Below are 15,588 nucleotides of genomic sequence, written 5' to 3'. Positions count from 1 at the left end.
CAGGCTGGGTAAGATTTCACTCTATTCTATTTATCTTTAATTTGTCTATTGACTGTAATTGACTGTTTTATTCTACGCTAACTGCCTACCCGTCTGGAAATAAATTATTTTGTTTGTAACTTGCGTGATCTCCATGACTCTAATTCATCTTGTACCTTTTCAGCCTAAATTACAACTGAATATTGAGGGGGACAATGGGGACCAAGGACTGACCGATCGGCAGTCCCGTGGTACAGGTGATAGTTCTAAGCTGTGAGGCCAGCAAGTTTCTGCCACCGTAAAGGGTCGGCTATGCAAGGCTTTTGTGGTTTGATGTGAAGGGAACCCATGGGCGTTAATGCGCCGGTTTCTGTCGAACTATCTCTAAGGAGCCCAGTTAATGCTACGCCGACCTGGGCTCACAACTATCATGACTGTGTTGCATGTATTGTGTTGACTGGACCCTCAGCCTCTGAGTTCTACACCGAACAGAGAGCTTGGTACCCCTGTGATAGTTCTAAGCTGTGAGGCCAGCAAGTTTCGGCCAACGTAAAGGGTCGGTTAGGCATGGCTCTTGTGATTGGACGCGAAGGGAACCCATGGGCGTTAATACGCCGGTTCCTGTCTAATTAGCTCTAAGGAGCCCAGTTAATGCTGCGCCGACCTGGGCTCGCAACTATCATGACAGTGTTGTATGTATTGTGTTGACTGGACCCTCAGCCTCTGAGTTCTACACCGAACTGAGATATTCAGCAATAATGTTAAATCGCGAGAACATATATTGAGTAATAGTGGCGCAGGTACGAGTCGAGTGTAATCACTCCCGAGGTCGCGTAAATTCCAAACCTAAATTTCTAAATTATATATCTTAAATGGAGTCAGATCAACGAGTGGAACGAGAGTAACCACTAAGCTTTCAAAACGGCCCCGTTTACGAACGGAGAATATTAGGAATATTACTGATCTGTTTCAGGCCAGTTGTAAGCGGGATATGGGGCAGGTCAATCCATATCCGACCCGTGGCAACAGACCCAGTATATTCCTAAACATAATTGTGCTCTGTTCGTGTGCGGAGTTTGTTAATTAAAATCTTTCATTCAACAGCCAGGAAAGAACACGTCGTCCCTTCACCTCCAGCTATTCCCTCATTGGTCTAGCTGTGCAGGTTCTACAGTGTAAACACCAGGAAATAAAAGCTGAAATTCTGAACTCTTGCCTTGTGTTCATCTTTTTTTTATCTCAACCCCAAATAAAGGAATTGGCCTTGCTGTATTTGGGGACTGCATTTAGTGCCCTATAAACAATATATTCATGACACCAACTAATTTGTCAAAAAAAAATAAAAAATAAAGTTAGAACCTTTTTTTGCTTTATTCAGACAAGTTGAAAGCAGAGGGGGGTCAGAGACAGAGAAGGCCCCACAGAGAAAATACAGCAGGGGCGTCTTAATGGCGTAATCCGCCACGGCCCCGACGTCAACCGCCCGACGCCCTGCGCCACCCTTCCCCCCGGGCGACCGGCTTTAGCCCCGCCCCTCTCTTACCGCACATCAGAAAGACCGGAAGCTTCCGCTGAGACGCTCAGAGAGGGGCCCATTACATAACCTCAATTACATATCTGACAAACACTGCGGAGGGTGGCGGTTTGACGTGCGCCATTTTAATGAGTGCCCCTGGCAGGCGCTATGAGGCAGAAAGGGAAAACTCATTATCTGCATCGCTAACAGACTCGCCCCTTCTTCCAAGAGGCTGTCCTTCATCTGATATCTGCTTCAAACCTCTCCGCCAACCCCTGCAAATACGCTGCCGCCACCTTTCAGCTCACTGGAGAATAAACTTCGTCGGGACTCGACAGAGCCGGCTTTCTCGTTTCAGGAAAAAAGCCGTCTCATTAGAAGAGAGTGGAACGCCATCCTTGACAGTAGAATCTTGATCTTGACTGCAATTAGGCAAGTCAAAGTTTCCTGCAGAACTCTTTCAATGAAACTTGATTCGAACCGAAATGCATGATGATATAAAATGCACGATGTCATAAGAATGTTGATATGAATATTTGAATGTTGAATTCCCAGCTGTGAGCAGGAATTTTAATTGAAAATTAATGCTAATTTGACGGGGGGTCTAAGCATGACCATTATATATGTGTCGCTGTGTACAATAACATTTTATGTTGATTAAAATGTCTGTGTTTGTAGCTGTATTTCCTTGCCAGCTGCTGTCCATCTCCACATTACATAACAATTTATTGGGCAGATGCTTTTACCCAAAGGGTTGCAGAAGCTTGAGTGTATACTTATAAGAACAATTACAACACACAGGACAAAGTATCAGTTTCAGAACTTCAAGTCTATTTCACAGTAAGCATTGGCTTACAGGAAAGTTATGGCAAGTCAAACTATAAGTGAGGCATGATTACAAGAGATGTGATAAAGAGCTTCAACATCAAGATGAAACATCTCCACCAGTACCTCTCCAGCCTTTCACCCATAGCCCAAAGCTTTGTAAAACATACTTTCAGTTTCTCCAAACGAGTCATCCCATCTCCGCCTGGCCATCTGAGCGCGAAACAGAACACCACAGTGCCGGCAACAGTTCACCGGAACGGCACGCAATTCACCCGAGATGACCTGAACTCGATTCACCCGCGTTTTCGCCGAAGCGCTTCGATCGTGCCGAGGTCTCGAGCTTGCCGGCGTTACGCGCAGGCGGAGCTCGCCCGCCGTGACGTCGCAGGAAGACCGGGTCGGCCCGGCAACCCCTGAGAGAGCGGCTCGGTTAGCATCCGCGGCGCTAACGAGACGCGAGACGCGAGCCCAGCTGGAGACGACAGCTCGCCGTCCGACACCTCCTGTCCGCTCGCCCCGCCGGCCCGGCGTTTGTTCCCCTCCGCTGGGCAGAGCGCGCGACAGCTCGGCCGTGAAACGCGCGCATTAGTCAGTGGCGGGAGTCGGTCGGGAGGGCCGTGGCCTCGGCGAGCTGACTCGACACTCATTCCGGGGGGACAGTCTTCCCAGTAAAGGCTGGGGGGGGGGGGGGGGGGTTACTGAGTTCAACCACGGGCATCGCACTGCAGGGCAGAGGGTGCAGCCGCTGTTACCTGGCAGGACTCGTTTGACAGGTATGTGATGACTCAGCAAGAAGTGTACTGAGCAGTAAGAGGAAGTCTCCACTGAAGAAGACAATCAGATCTACAGAGGTCAGTCAGCTGCAAAACAGAATAGCCAGGTTACATCGTGCCAAGTAGTACCTGCAAAGAGTATGAGGGGCGTGATGACACGGTGAGGAGCGTGATGTCGTGGTGAGGCGTGTGATGTCGTGGTGAGGAGCGTGATGTCGTGGTGAGGAGCGTGATGTCGTGGTGAGGCGTGTGATGTCGTGGTGAGGGGCGTGATGTCGTGGTGAGGAGCGTGATGCCGTGGTGAAGAGTGTGATGTCATGGTGAGGGGCGTGATGTCGTGGTGAGGAGCGTGATGCCGTGGTGAAGAGTGTGATGTCATGGTGAGGGGCGTGATGTCGTGGTGAGGGGCATGATGACACGGTGAAGAGTGTGATGCCGTGGTGAGGAGCGTGATGCTGTGGAGATATCAGCAACAGCATCAGCCGGTACCAAACCAGCACCTGTCCATTCTGACCCCCTGACCCTCCACCACGTAAAGGACGTGCGGGCATTTGCCCATGCCTGCTCCTGACCGACGTACACTCTCCCTGTAATTGTGCGGCTGGGTTAATGTCCGACCGAGCCAGAATCACCTGCCTGGCCCTTTATTTTACATTTTGAACCCAGCAGTGTGCCGGCTGACTCACCTCGGACCGATCCTGCCACGAATTCTCCACCGCAGCAGGAACACGGTGAGCTGGGGAAGGCAGGGGGGGGTGTCAGGAGACGTCAGACAATTTATGTAACCAATCATTCATGCACACTGAGCTCCCTGTACAATTACAGTAATTATTCCAGTCAAAGGTCTGTTCAATTCCGTTCAGTTTGTTTGTATGGAGGTTTTCAGAGACGCGGTTTTTAATTAGGCAAAATTAGGCAAGCCAGAGATTGAAGTCAGGTACAAAACCTGCCCAGCAGGAGGGACACATTTTTCTTTAACTGTTATTTTGTAGTATAAAGTATAATAATTATGTTAATATTTGGTGCAATTCTTCACATTCTGACATCTAGCAATAAACCAACTGCTCTGGGAAAAAAAAATCTGATATTCTGAGATTGTCCCTGGACACATTTTCAGGAACTTCTGTTTTTCATCGCTCCCTGCAGCTAACATGCAATGAGGGCAGCTCTCAGCCAGGCAGTGGGCTGACCTGCCTATCAAAGGCTGACTGGCTACAGTAATGACGAACCAGTGTGGGCGACAGAAAGGTGAGTTGTTCAAAAAGTTTTTGTATACTTTGAAAAACTTTCTTCTGCCCAGATTCTGCTCGCGCCCAAAGATCGCCTACCCCGCCTTTAATTACCCAGTTTCGATCGAATTCCATTATTAAGCATATAATTGAAACAAAATTTCAATTTAGCATGAAAGAATCAGCTACAGTAGTGTGAAAGTGTTTGCCCCTTTCCTGATTTCTTTTTTCTTTTGCATGTTTGTCACACTCAAATGTTTCAGATCATCAAACAAATTTAAATATTGGTCAAAGACAACACAAGTAAACACAAAATGCAGTTTTTAAATGAAGGTTTTGATTATTAAGGGATAAAAATATCCAAACCTACATGGCCCTGTGTGAAAAAGTGATTGCCCCCCCTGTTAAAACATAACTTAACTGTGGTTTATCAAACCTGAGTTCAATTTCTCTAGCCACACCCAGGCCTGATTACTGCCACACCTGTTCTCAATCAAGAAATCACTTAAATAGGACCTGCCTGACAAAGTGAAGTAGACCATATGATCCTCAAAAGCTAGACATCATGCCGAGATCTAAAGAAATTCAGGAACAAATGAGAAAGAAAGTAATTGAGATCTATCAGTCTGGAAAAGGTTATAAAGCCATTTCTAAAGCTTTGGGACTCCAGCGAACCACAGTGAGAGCCATTATCCACAAATGGTGAAAACATGGAACAGTGGGGAACCTTCCCAGGAGTAGCCGGCCGACTAAAATTATCCCAAGAGCGCAGCGACGACTCATCCAAGAGGTCATGAAAGACCCCACAACAACATTCAAAGAACTGCAGGCCTCACTTGCCTCAGATAAGGTCAGTGTTCATGACTCCACCATAAGAAAGACACTGGGCAAAAATGGCCAAAAAAAGTTCCAAGACGAAAACCACTGCTGAGCAAAAAGAACATTAAGGCTCGTCTCAATTTTGCCAGAAAACATCTTGATGATCCCCAAGACTTTTGGGAAAATACTCTGTGGTCTGACGAGACAAAAGTTGAACTTTTTGGAAGGTGTGTGTCCCATTACATCAGGCATAAAAGTAACACCGCATTTCAGAAAAAGAACATCATACCAACAGTAAAATATGGTGGTGGTAGTGTGATGGTCTGGGGCTGCTTTTGCTGCTTCAGGACCTGGAAGACTTGCTGTGATAAATGGAACCATGAATTCTGCTGTCTACCAAAAAATCCTGAAGGAGAATGTCCGGCCATCTCTTTGTGACCTCAAGCTGAAACGAACTTGGGTTCTGCAGCAGGACAATGCACAAACACACCACCAAACAGTCCACCTCTGAATGGCTGAAGAAAAACAAAATGAAGACTTTGGAGTGGCCTAGTCAAAGTCCTGACCTGAATCCTATTGATATGCTGTGGCATGACCTTAAAAAGGCGGTTCATGCTCAAAAACCCTCCAATGTGGGTGAATTACAACAATTCTGCAAAGATGAGTGGGCCAAAATTCCTCCACAGCGCTGTAAGAGACTCATTGCAAGTTATCGCAAACGCTTGATTGCAGTTGTTGCTGCTCAGGGTGGCCCAACCAGTTATTAGGTTTAGGGGGCAATCACTTTTTCACACAGGGCCATGTAGGTTTGGATTTTTTTGCTCCCTTAATAATAAAAACCTTCATATAAAAACTGCAATTTGTGTTTACTTGTGTTGTCTTTGACTAATATTTAAATTTGTTTGATGATCTGAAACATTTAAGTGTGACAAACATGCAAAAAAAAATAAGAAATCAGGAAGGGGCAAACACTTTTTCACACCACTGTACATGTGAAGACAAGAAAATGAATGCGGTGTTCTCGGGGTCGGAACATGACGGCATCATGTTTGAAATTCAGCATACGTGTGTGACACGGCGTGCATGATAACAGCCGCCGCCAGTCAGACAGCAACAATGTTATTATAAACTGTGTGAGTGTGTGTGTGTGTCAGAGGGGAGAGAGTAGTTCCCATCTCTTGCCCTATAGCCTATAGAAAGGTGCATTAGGTACTTACTGCACAGAGGCAAGCAAACACGTGCGTAAGGACACAAACGCACGTGCTCACACTTGCACACATATTTGCATGGCAGCACGGACATACACACATCCATAGGTGCACAGTACACACGCACCTGAATGCGGAGCGATGCTTAAACACCCACACAAACATTGACACAAACGCATACAAGCACGGACACGCAAACGTACGCATGCACACCCACGCACACAAACACTCAATGCACCAACCTCTCTCCCATGGCAGCAACGTGCTGATACCACCTGCTTTCTAGCTCTCTGTCTCCCTCCCTCGCGGTGGACGTTAGCCTCTGAGCTAACAAGGCACAGCATTGGGCAAACGGCGCCGATTAACTGGAAGGAGTGAGTAAGTGGACGGCCCACTCCCTGCGTTAGTCAGTCAGGGTCTGCGCGAAAGCGCGGCACCAGCGCGCATGTACTCCGGGCTCACAGGGAGACCGTGCCGATCTTAATCAGGACATTTCACAGACCCTTACACGTTGACGTTTCCATCCAGGAGATTCTCTTTACCGAGGGAGTCAGTTCATTAAAAACACACACACACACACAAGTAACCCATTTATACACCTGGGGCCCGTATCACGAAGCAGGATTACTTGGATAACTGCATTGAGTAAAAGCAGGAAGGCAGCTCTTAACTACATTCCATATTCCAGATTTCCAGGTTCCGGGGTTTACTCAGTGCAGTTATCCAGCTCGGTGCTCCAGCCTCGTCAAATACCCCCCAGAAATTACCTGAGTTCCCTGGATAACTGCACTGAGAAGGACCCGGAACAGTTATCCCGCTTAGTCTGGCATCTCACAGCTTTGTGAGACAGGACCCCTGGATGCGCTTACTGAAGCAACTCAGGTCTACAGCAGTCCCCCCTCCCTGCAAATGAAACCCAAACCAACACCAGGGTTACAAGTCCAGGTCACAAGCCTTCATACTACACTGTCAGTTGGTAGTAAAGGAGTGAATAGAGGGAGGGGGAGGAGGGGCGGAGAGGAAAGAAAAAAAAAAGCCAAACAAAAACAGAGGCGCCGCGTTACAAAACAGGGCCGGCGGGCAGGGGACGGAACACAGCGGCAGAAATGTACTGTGCAGGCGCCAGGCGTGCTCCTGCATTCGAGCGGCGCATTCGGCCCATTTGCGGCCGTACTCCGCCTTCCCGCCCAACGCGCCACCGGGGGGGGGGATAGGAAACAAACAGTGCGAGCGGGGCGGCGAGCGGGGACGCGGTAATCACATTAACGGAGCTGCACACACACACGCTCCGTAGCGCTGTGACATGCGTGTACGCACAAATCGCCCGCAAATCCCCTATTATCAGGGCACTGCAAGCAATAGCAACAATATTTTGGACAGCTACACTGCAAAAAATTATATATACATATATAATAATAATAATAATAATAATAATAACTTAAGTGTTTTAGTCTTGTAATGAAACTTCATATTTTTTTAATAAGGCTAATATCGTTCAGATATTACAATTTTCAAAAAATGCTTTTTGCAGTGTAGCAAAGATAAAAAATACACAAGAACATGACTTTGCTGATGAGAGACTGGCCATTCAGGCCTTCCCATCCTCATTTAGGCTTCTGTGTACAAACCGCCTACCACTGGACCAAGCCTGGTATCACACATAACAACACACAAGCCATAGAGACCGTTGCAACTGACCATAAAACTGTCCCCTAGAGTCATTTGTTTTACTTTAGCCGTTTTGATTACACAATTGCATTTTTTATGTAAGTCCAAGTTACCTAACGAATGTTTGTGCATCCGAGAGAGAGAGAGAACGAGTGAGCGAGAGAGAGAGAGAGAACAAGACAGAGCGAGAGGGAGAGTGCAAGAGCAAGTGGGAGAGAGAGAGAGAAAGAGCACATGAGAGAGAATGTCAGAGATAGAGATTGAGACAGAGAGAGAGAAAGAGAGAGGTGGAGAGAGAGAGACAGTGGAGTGCCTTCTAGGCAGGCTGTCCCATGGGACTGGCATAATTGATCCACTGATCTGGACTCCTCTCAGCAGATAAACCAGCTGGCCCAAACCCACCCTAAAAAAGAGAACGGTCAGGATGGGCCATGTTTCTGGGACTGGATGATCAGGGCCAGCTCTGAATAACAATTTTTACATAAGGGTCTTTTGGGTTCTGAGAACACAGTCTACCCTCCTGGCCTCAGTTACCGGGAAACAGACCAAGAGTCATCATCAGTCCTAATACAGTTGGATGTAGACTGTACAGTGGGCCAAGAACAAGGAGAGGCTTCAGTGAATATAAAATGGATGTTTAAATGGCACAGCTGAATTCTAATCCACAATTGTGTTTTTACCTCGTTCAACACTGAGCAGCTTGAACTACAAAAGCATACATTAACAGGAAGAGTTTAACTATATAATATAAACTCAGTGAGCACTTCTAAGTATTTATTAGACTTTTTTTTTTTTGACCTCTACTGCTGTAGCTTATCTACTCAATGAATTATGATCTACTCAATGAGTTATGATGCGTTGTGTGTTCAGAGATGCTCTTCTGCATGCCACTGTTGTAATGTGTGCTTATTTGCGTTAGCACATCAGCTTTGACCAGTCTGGCCATTCTCCCCTGACGCCTCTCATTAACAAGACGTTCCCGCCGCAGAACTGCTGCTCACTGTATTTCTTTGTTTTGTTTTTTTACACCATTCTTTACAAACTCTAGAGACTAGTGTGCGTGAAGTGTGTGTGTGTGTGTGTGTGTGTGTGTGAAGTGTGTGTGTGTCCGATGCCCACGCTAAGTACCGGGCTTTCACTGATCTCTCATGCGTTAGGACCATCCGCTCCTTCAGGTGTAATGAGGCAGGGCTCTCTGTCTGTCAGCTGACCCATTACCCACTCACCTGCTGGGGTTAATGAGGTCGCCCTCCTCAGACCAGCACCCCACTCCCAGGCCTGGTGGCTGTTTTAGAAACGCATACAAACACGCAAGCGCACACACATGCATGCACACACACACACACACACACACACACACACACACATACAAACATGCAAGCACACACACACACACGCACATACAAACACGCAAGCGCACGCACACGCACATAGATGCAAGCCTACAAATACACACATACACACATGCACACACCTACTCACTCGCTCACACACACATATATATATATAAATATACACACACATGCAAGCATGCCAAAAAATACAAATACTTTATGTATTGTAGCGGTGTGCATGCAACAGCAAGAATAAAAATGAAGATTGAACTACAAATTCACAGTGTACATAAGAAAACCTCTACAAATATGAATACATACGTGTGATGCACATTACTTTAGACTTTAGTTCCCATTTACAGCCATTTGCTTCAGCTATACAGTATGCACACGTACAGAGCATTAGGCACCATTATTTTGCTGACATCATTATTGCTTGTGTCTGGCCCTTTCAAATAAACCAATAAATAGATCATTTTGTTTTCTCTCTCAAAACAAAACCTAACCTGTATTCCTGTTTGAACTGCACTTCCTGTGGGGAACAATTGAGGACTTGACTTATTATTATTATTATTATTATTATTAATAATAATAATAATAATGGCACATTAGGCAGGGATTCACCCTGCAGTTTACCCAGCCGGTGACTGGCCCCGGTTCTGGACTGTCAACACTACTGTCGGGTGTAAACAGAGACTGGGGCGGGGCAGACGGTTGTTTTGACGGCCATTTCCCGCCATGCCGCGATAGGCCCAGTATCTCCCCTTGAGGAACAAAACATGTGAATTCTATCGAGACCATTACAACGCTATCAAAATAAACCTCGATGGGACACGGAAGTACACCTACTTCTTTTATCACTCGGCTGTTTTCGCTGGGCGCGATTCATTTTGACCCGGCTTTTGTAAATATTTGTTCCCAGACAGGCCCAGGTGTAGGCTGGGGTTCCACCCCCGCTGCACGTGCCTGCTTCGTCCGGTCAGAGGAGCCGGAAAGGTTGGTAAATGGTAAATGGCAGGCATTTATATAGCGCCTTTATCCAAAGCTCTGTACAACTGATGCTTCTCCATTCACCCATTCATAAACACACTCACACACTCACACACTCACACACTCACACACTCACACACCGACGGCGATTGGCTGCCATTCAAGGCCCCGACCAGCTTGTCAGGAGCATTTGGGAGTTGGGTGTCTTGCTCAGGGACACTTCGACACAGCCCGGGCGGGGGATCGAACCGGCAGCCCTCCGACTGCCAGACGACTGCTCTTACTGCCTGAGCCATGTCGCCCCAGGTTAAATGCATATCGTACGCTCCCGTCTCTCCAGGGCCAGAAACCTTCCTTAACGCTACTGACAGCAGCCAATACCAGCAACCAGACAACAATTTCTGTTCAACCAAACTGGAACCTCCTGGAAAAATGGTCTAATTAACCCTGGTACTTCTCCGCTGTCTGCCCCCTGATAATAACACTACATCCCATCCCATTCTCAGAGCAGGTGTTCGCAGAACGGACACACACTCCTCAAGTAACTCTTGTTGTTCAAGCCCTGGCCCGGTCGGTCAGAGGACAGCCTTGTGTCTTATGGGCCCTCCCCCTCCTGTTTATGGCAAGCGTAAACAATAGGTTAACATGGAGGAGCTACAGGTGTGGGGAAACTGAAAAATAGAAATATTCTGTGGGAGAGAGGAGAGGTTACGCTTGCGTGGAAGCCCATTAAACCCTTTAAGGCGTAAGATCATGAATTTTGTGATTAGAATGATTTAAACCGAACATTCTAATGCCGATGTCGTAATCACGACGGGGAACTGAAACCAATCGAGCTCCAGAACGCCGACTAAGAATACGTTCCTAGAAAACGTTCCAAAAAATCCACTCCGGATAGCATTTCATAACCGGCGTGTCGCTGGGAAGGGAGACGTGGTCTTGGAAGGTTATTTGTTTACACAGGTTACTCAGTGTTTTTACAGGACTCGGAGCGGTTAAGGCTGGGTGGAAACACAAACACAGGCCTCCACATGCAATGATTACCTTGATGCAAATGTAAACGTGATGAAAGAGGAAATGAGCGGAGCACTGGCGGGTCTCTCCGCCGACTGTGTGGGCTCCGTGTTTGCAGTGAGAGAAGAGGCCAGTTTGTTTGGCACACACTCTGAAGTCATGACTCTGGGAGACGAGAGAGGCGAGATACAGTATGGCTTCTGCAGCATAACACAAACATTGCATCGCCAAGAGAGAGTGAGAGAGAGAGAGAGAGAGAGAGCGAGAGAGAGTGAGCGAGAGAGAGAGTGAGCGTGAGAGAGAGTGAGCGTGAGAGAGAGTGAGCGTGAGAGAGAGAGTGCATGTGAGAGAGAGAGAAGGGGGGGGGGGTGTGGGCAGGTTGAGGCATGCCCTGAATAAAGTAAAGAGACGGCTTCTATTGATTTCCGGTGTAATGATCTGTTAGTCAGTGAAATGTGCTTGTGTGTGTGTTTAACTGCCAGTGATCAACATCAACATAAAGCATGTGTGCTTCAGAGGAAAATCAAACACCAGCGTGTGTGTGCGCGTGTGTGTGTGTGTGTGTGTGTGTGTTATGGAGACTCAGCATTGGCCGTTGGCTAGGAGAGGTAGGAAACAGGCCCTCCTTCCCTCCCTCCCCTGCACCAAACAAACAGAGCAATGCACAATTAAACCGTCTCCACACAGTGCCAACACACTCACCCCCCACACCCCAAGCTCGGCCTTCTCCATGGGAAGGTTGGCTAAAGTGCTTTATGGGGCTGAGCTGGCACTGGAGGCACAGAATAATACACTTTTGGTGTTTGGACCAGTGCAGCAGACTGATGAATCAGTGCTCACGCAGAGGCAGGCCACTTTCCCAGTCCTCCAGCATCACAGGAACGTCATTTCAGCAGGTTTAAAAAGCAAGCCACACTTATACTTATTTCGCCAGCCGATCAGCGCACTTATCCTCCCGGCTCAAGCTTTTCCACTTCAGCAGGGCGCCAATGTACGGCAGGGTTTTCGAACACGGGCGGTGGGTTTATGAACTCGGGTGGAACTCCGTTACCACTCACGGCACAGCCCGGCCCCCGGGCCCTGTCCTTAAACCATTGCTCTCGGACAGGAGAGTGAGAAGAGATCCTGAGTTAAGATGGCGGCCTGCTGCAAACTGAGAGGAAGGCGGGTAACAGAAGCAGAACGCCGCGTAGTGGCACGCAGCTCTAACACCAGCAGATGGACAGACTGACTAAAAGGCCTCTGAAGCGCAGTGAGAGCAGCCCTATTGCTGCCTAATGGGTCAGGTGCATGGTTACCTAATGGCACTGAATGAGCCTGTCCGTGTCCCACAGTACTTAACAGCCAGTCGCCATTTTTACCATGGGGGGGGCGCAATATTGCCTTTAATGACACCCCTCAATAGGCCAGCAGCCCTTCAGGAACAGATGTCCAGCTCATCCTCACACACACACAGGACAGAATCAACCGCACCGCGTGCAGAGGTGAGCAAATACAGATGAACACAAACACGCAAGCGCGTACACGCACAGAAGTCCACACACACATGGAGGAGCTCCTCCGTTCCCACGGAAACAATAGCGTAGTCCTTACTCCCTCTATTTTCAACAACCGATGCAAAGTTCCTCTTCGTTAGTTCACTTACAAATGATATTACTTGCCGATTTGTTCAGCAGCGCAGCTTACATTTCCTCCATTTTGAAGATGAAGAGAAAACTCAAACGGCTCAGGAAATGTGCCTGAAAATAACGGTGCCACCCCTCACCTCTATTCAAACCTAGCAACCTGGACGTAGGCTCACCTGTGAAAGAGTCATGTTCTTCACTGCTCGCTATTGGCCAACGCAGCTGTCACTCCATCACAGGGAGGGGCGAGGTGGCGGAACGGTGAATGTGTCTCGATACTCAAAACAACATGTCCCCTCCTTTCCTCAAATACCACCCTGCTCCCCCCCCCTTCTAACCAGCCCCAGCTGTTCTGCGCCAGGGCGCCATACCTCCCACCGAATCCATCAGCAACCCTTTTGAGGAACAAACAGGATGCACAACAACTGTGTGGTATGGACTAAAGATTAATAAATGATGACAGGTGGAAAAAAAGGAATAATGGAAAAGGCCCTTTAGCACTATAGTGCACTACACTACAATTTCATAAAAATTCACACCAAGGGCAACGGCAGTCACCCCATGGTGCAGACGTGCAGATAGGGCCCATACAACCCACACAAATAAAGGCATCGCCTCCGGGGGTGATACTTTATGATGCAGAGCTCATACTGACCGAAAGAGAGCTCGGGAACAAACGCTAGTTTCCGCGGGACTCTCTGGGAAACGGAACTAGCCTGTGGATTTACGCCGCAAGCCTGTCCTCTGCTGGTTTGTACGAGCAACTGTAAGCTTCAAGCAGAGCACCAGGCTCAAAATTGGATTCTGTTCCCTGAGGCACGATGGTTTTACTGTTCCAGGCTTTATTAATATATTCTAAATACGAAAGACAGAAAACTATAATTGAATTGGGAAGTGACGCTATAGGTGGTATTGTATGATCAAACCAAAATTAAATCGGCCACCTCGGGGATGTGAGGTTTTTATTTAGACACTGAAATAAGAATCAGAGAAGGGATCCTGATCAGTCACAAACATGGGACATCTCTGCCAGTGCACAACAGCCCCCGCAGAAGGTGTAGTTGATGGGACGAGACGACTACGGTATTTGCTAATAAAAGGCCTGAAGCATCTGCCAGTAATGTTGCAATAAAGACCACCTGTCGAGTAGGCGGTGGAGGCGGGATGTGCACGTGTCTATTTTTAGCACGCGTTTGTGTGTCACTGTTGCCCGGACACGCCCAGGCTGCGAGAGCATCTCGGACTGGTCCTGATGCAGTCGCAAGTCGCACCACATTGAGCTCGTCAGACGGATCCTCGTGTAGTTATTTTAGGACCGGAATTGCGCCTAGTTCCCACTGGACTGCGTCGTGTCTGAAATAGATTTCGATAACTCGAGCCTCGGCGTCTCTTACCGTAAGCCTTCGCTGGAAGCGACCAAGAAAGACCAGGGGATCGCGCAGTCCTCTACCGGGAACAGGAGATGCTGGGAACGGGTTTGATAGCCATCTTTCTGCCACACGAAGGGTCTGCAAAATAGACACCCGCCATGAACCCATAACCATCCCCGTTAACACCAATATAGCATTATTCCAAAAGCACATTGTTGAGTGCATATGCCCAGGACAAAACTCTAATCAAATCCGACAGCTAAGAATAGCTAGGTTCCCATTAAACTGATCTAGCAAATTTACCTTGGAGGGCAACAGTCGCTTTTACAGCTGGCAAGATTTTTAGAAATTGCTTTTTGCGGAATCACGTGGAATGTGCCACACTTGTGGCATCAGTAATGATCGAATCGCATGTTAGAAGGTCTGGTAATTTAATGGAGCTAATGTTCATGTTTAGTTTTGTACTAATACAGTTTCCATTTGCACTAATGCACGTGTATAACTTCGGCCCAACATCTGCCGTTTTCTGTGGCTATAGTCGTATGCTTCTATTTCCAGTGGCCACTATGATAGATTACATTAGGCATAGTACATAAAATGTAACAGTCCGCGCACTCGAAAGTTACATAATTTCACGCAAATGGAAATGTAATGACTGAAGCACAGCATAACGCGGAATAAAGCTCTTTAACAAATCAAACGGGCACAGGCGGTTTATGACCGACTAGCAAAACAACCCCTCAGGCTTCAGCCAATACCAAAAGTCACGAAGCGGTTTCACGTGCAGGTGCAGCTGCAAGTCATTAAGCAGGTGACATGCCGCGGATCGTTCTGTCAGCAAGAGATTCTGGCGTGGATTCTGTCATAAATAGCCCTTGGAGCACTAATTGATGCACAGGCAAATGCATGGGTTGTTTTTCCAAGAGAAATAATAATTGTTTTGACGATCTAAAAAAACAAACATTTGACATTAATTTTTAATCCTGAGCCAAAGTTTAGAAGTGCATATCGATAGTAACAGGAGCATGCGTGGTTTGGAGCTTGCTTCAATGCCAGTTTTACTTTTGGGTCAAAGTATGACTTAATTGTATCTAAATTACTGACTAGATATTCATATGCTGTGAGCGCACTATCCTATAATATTAGACTAACTGATTGTTTCTTTGATCGATTGATATATCTATCCTCATGAGCCTGTTTTTGTTGGAGTGGGCAAAGAGGAGACGACTGTGGGT

The 15,588-nt window shown here is 47.4% G+C and overlaps 1 long non-coding RNA gene across 1 annotated transcript; it reads right to left on the bottom strand.

Moving 5' to 3' along the window:
• Nucleotides 1-3,021: 3,021 nt before the first annotated feature.
• On the bottom strand, nucleotides 3,022-15,020 carry LOC133113955 (uncharacterized). Its single transcript, XR_009705521.1, has 4 exons — nucleotides 14,657-15,020; nucleotides 14,378-14,491; nucleotides 3,783-3,832; nucleotides 3,022-3,183 (listed from the first exon to the last, which is right to left on the bottom strand). It is a non-coding gene; the product is annotated as an uncharacterized LOC133113955 (long non-coding RNA).
• Between the last annotated feature and the right edge of the window lie 568 nt (nucleotides 15,021-15,588).

Source organism: Conger conger, chromosome 16 (genome assembly GCF_963514075.1).
Source record: "Conger conger chromosome 16, fConCon1.1, whole genome shotgun sequence".
NCBI lineage: Eukaryota > Metazoa > Chordata > Actinopteri > Anguilliformes > Congridae > Conger > Conger conger.
The sequence above is the reverse complement of the archived record's forward strand: the minus strand, read 5'-3'. Positions and strand labels throughout refer to the sequence as shown.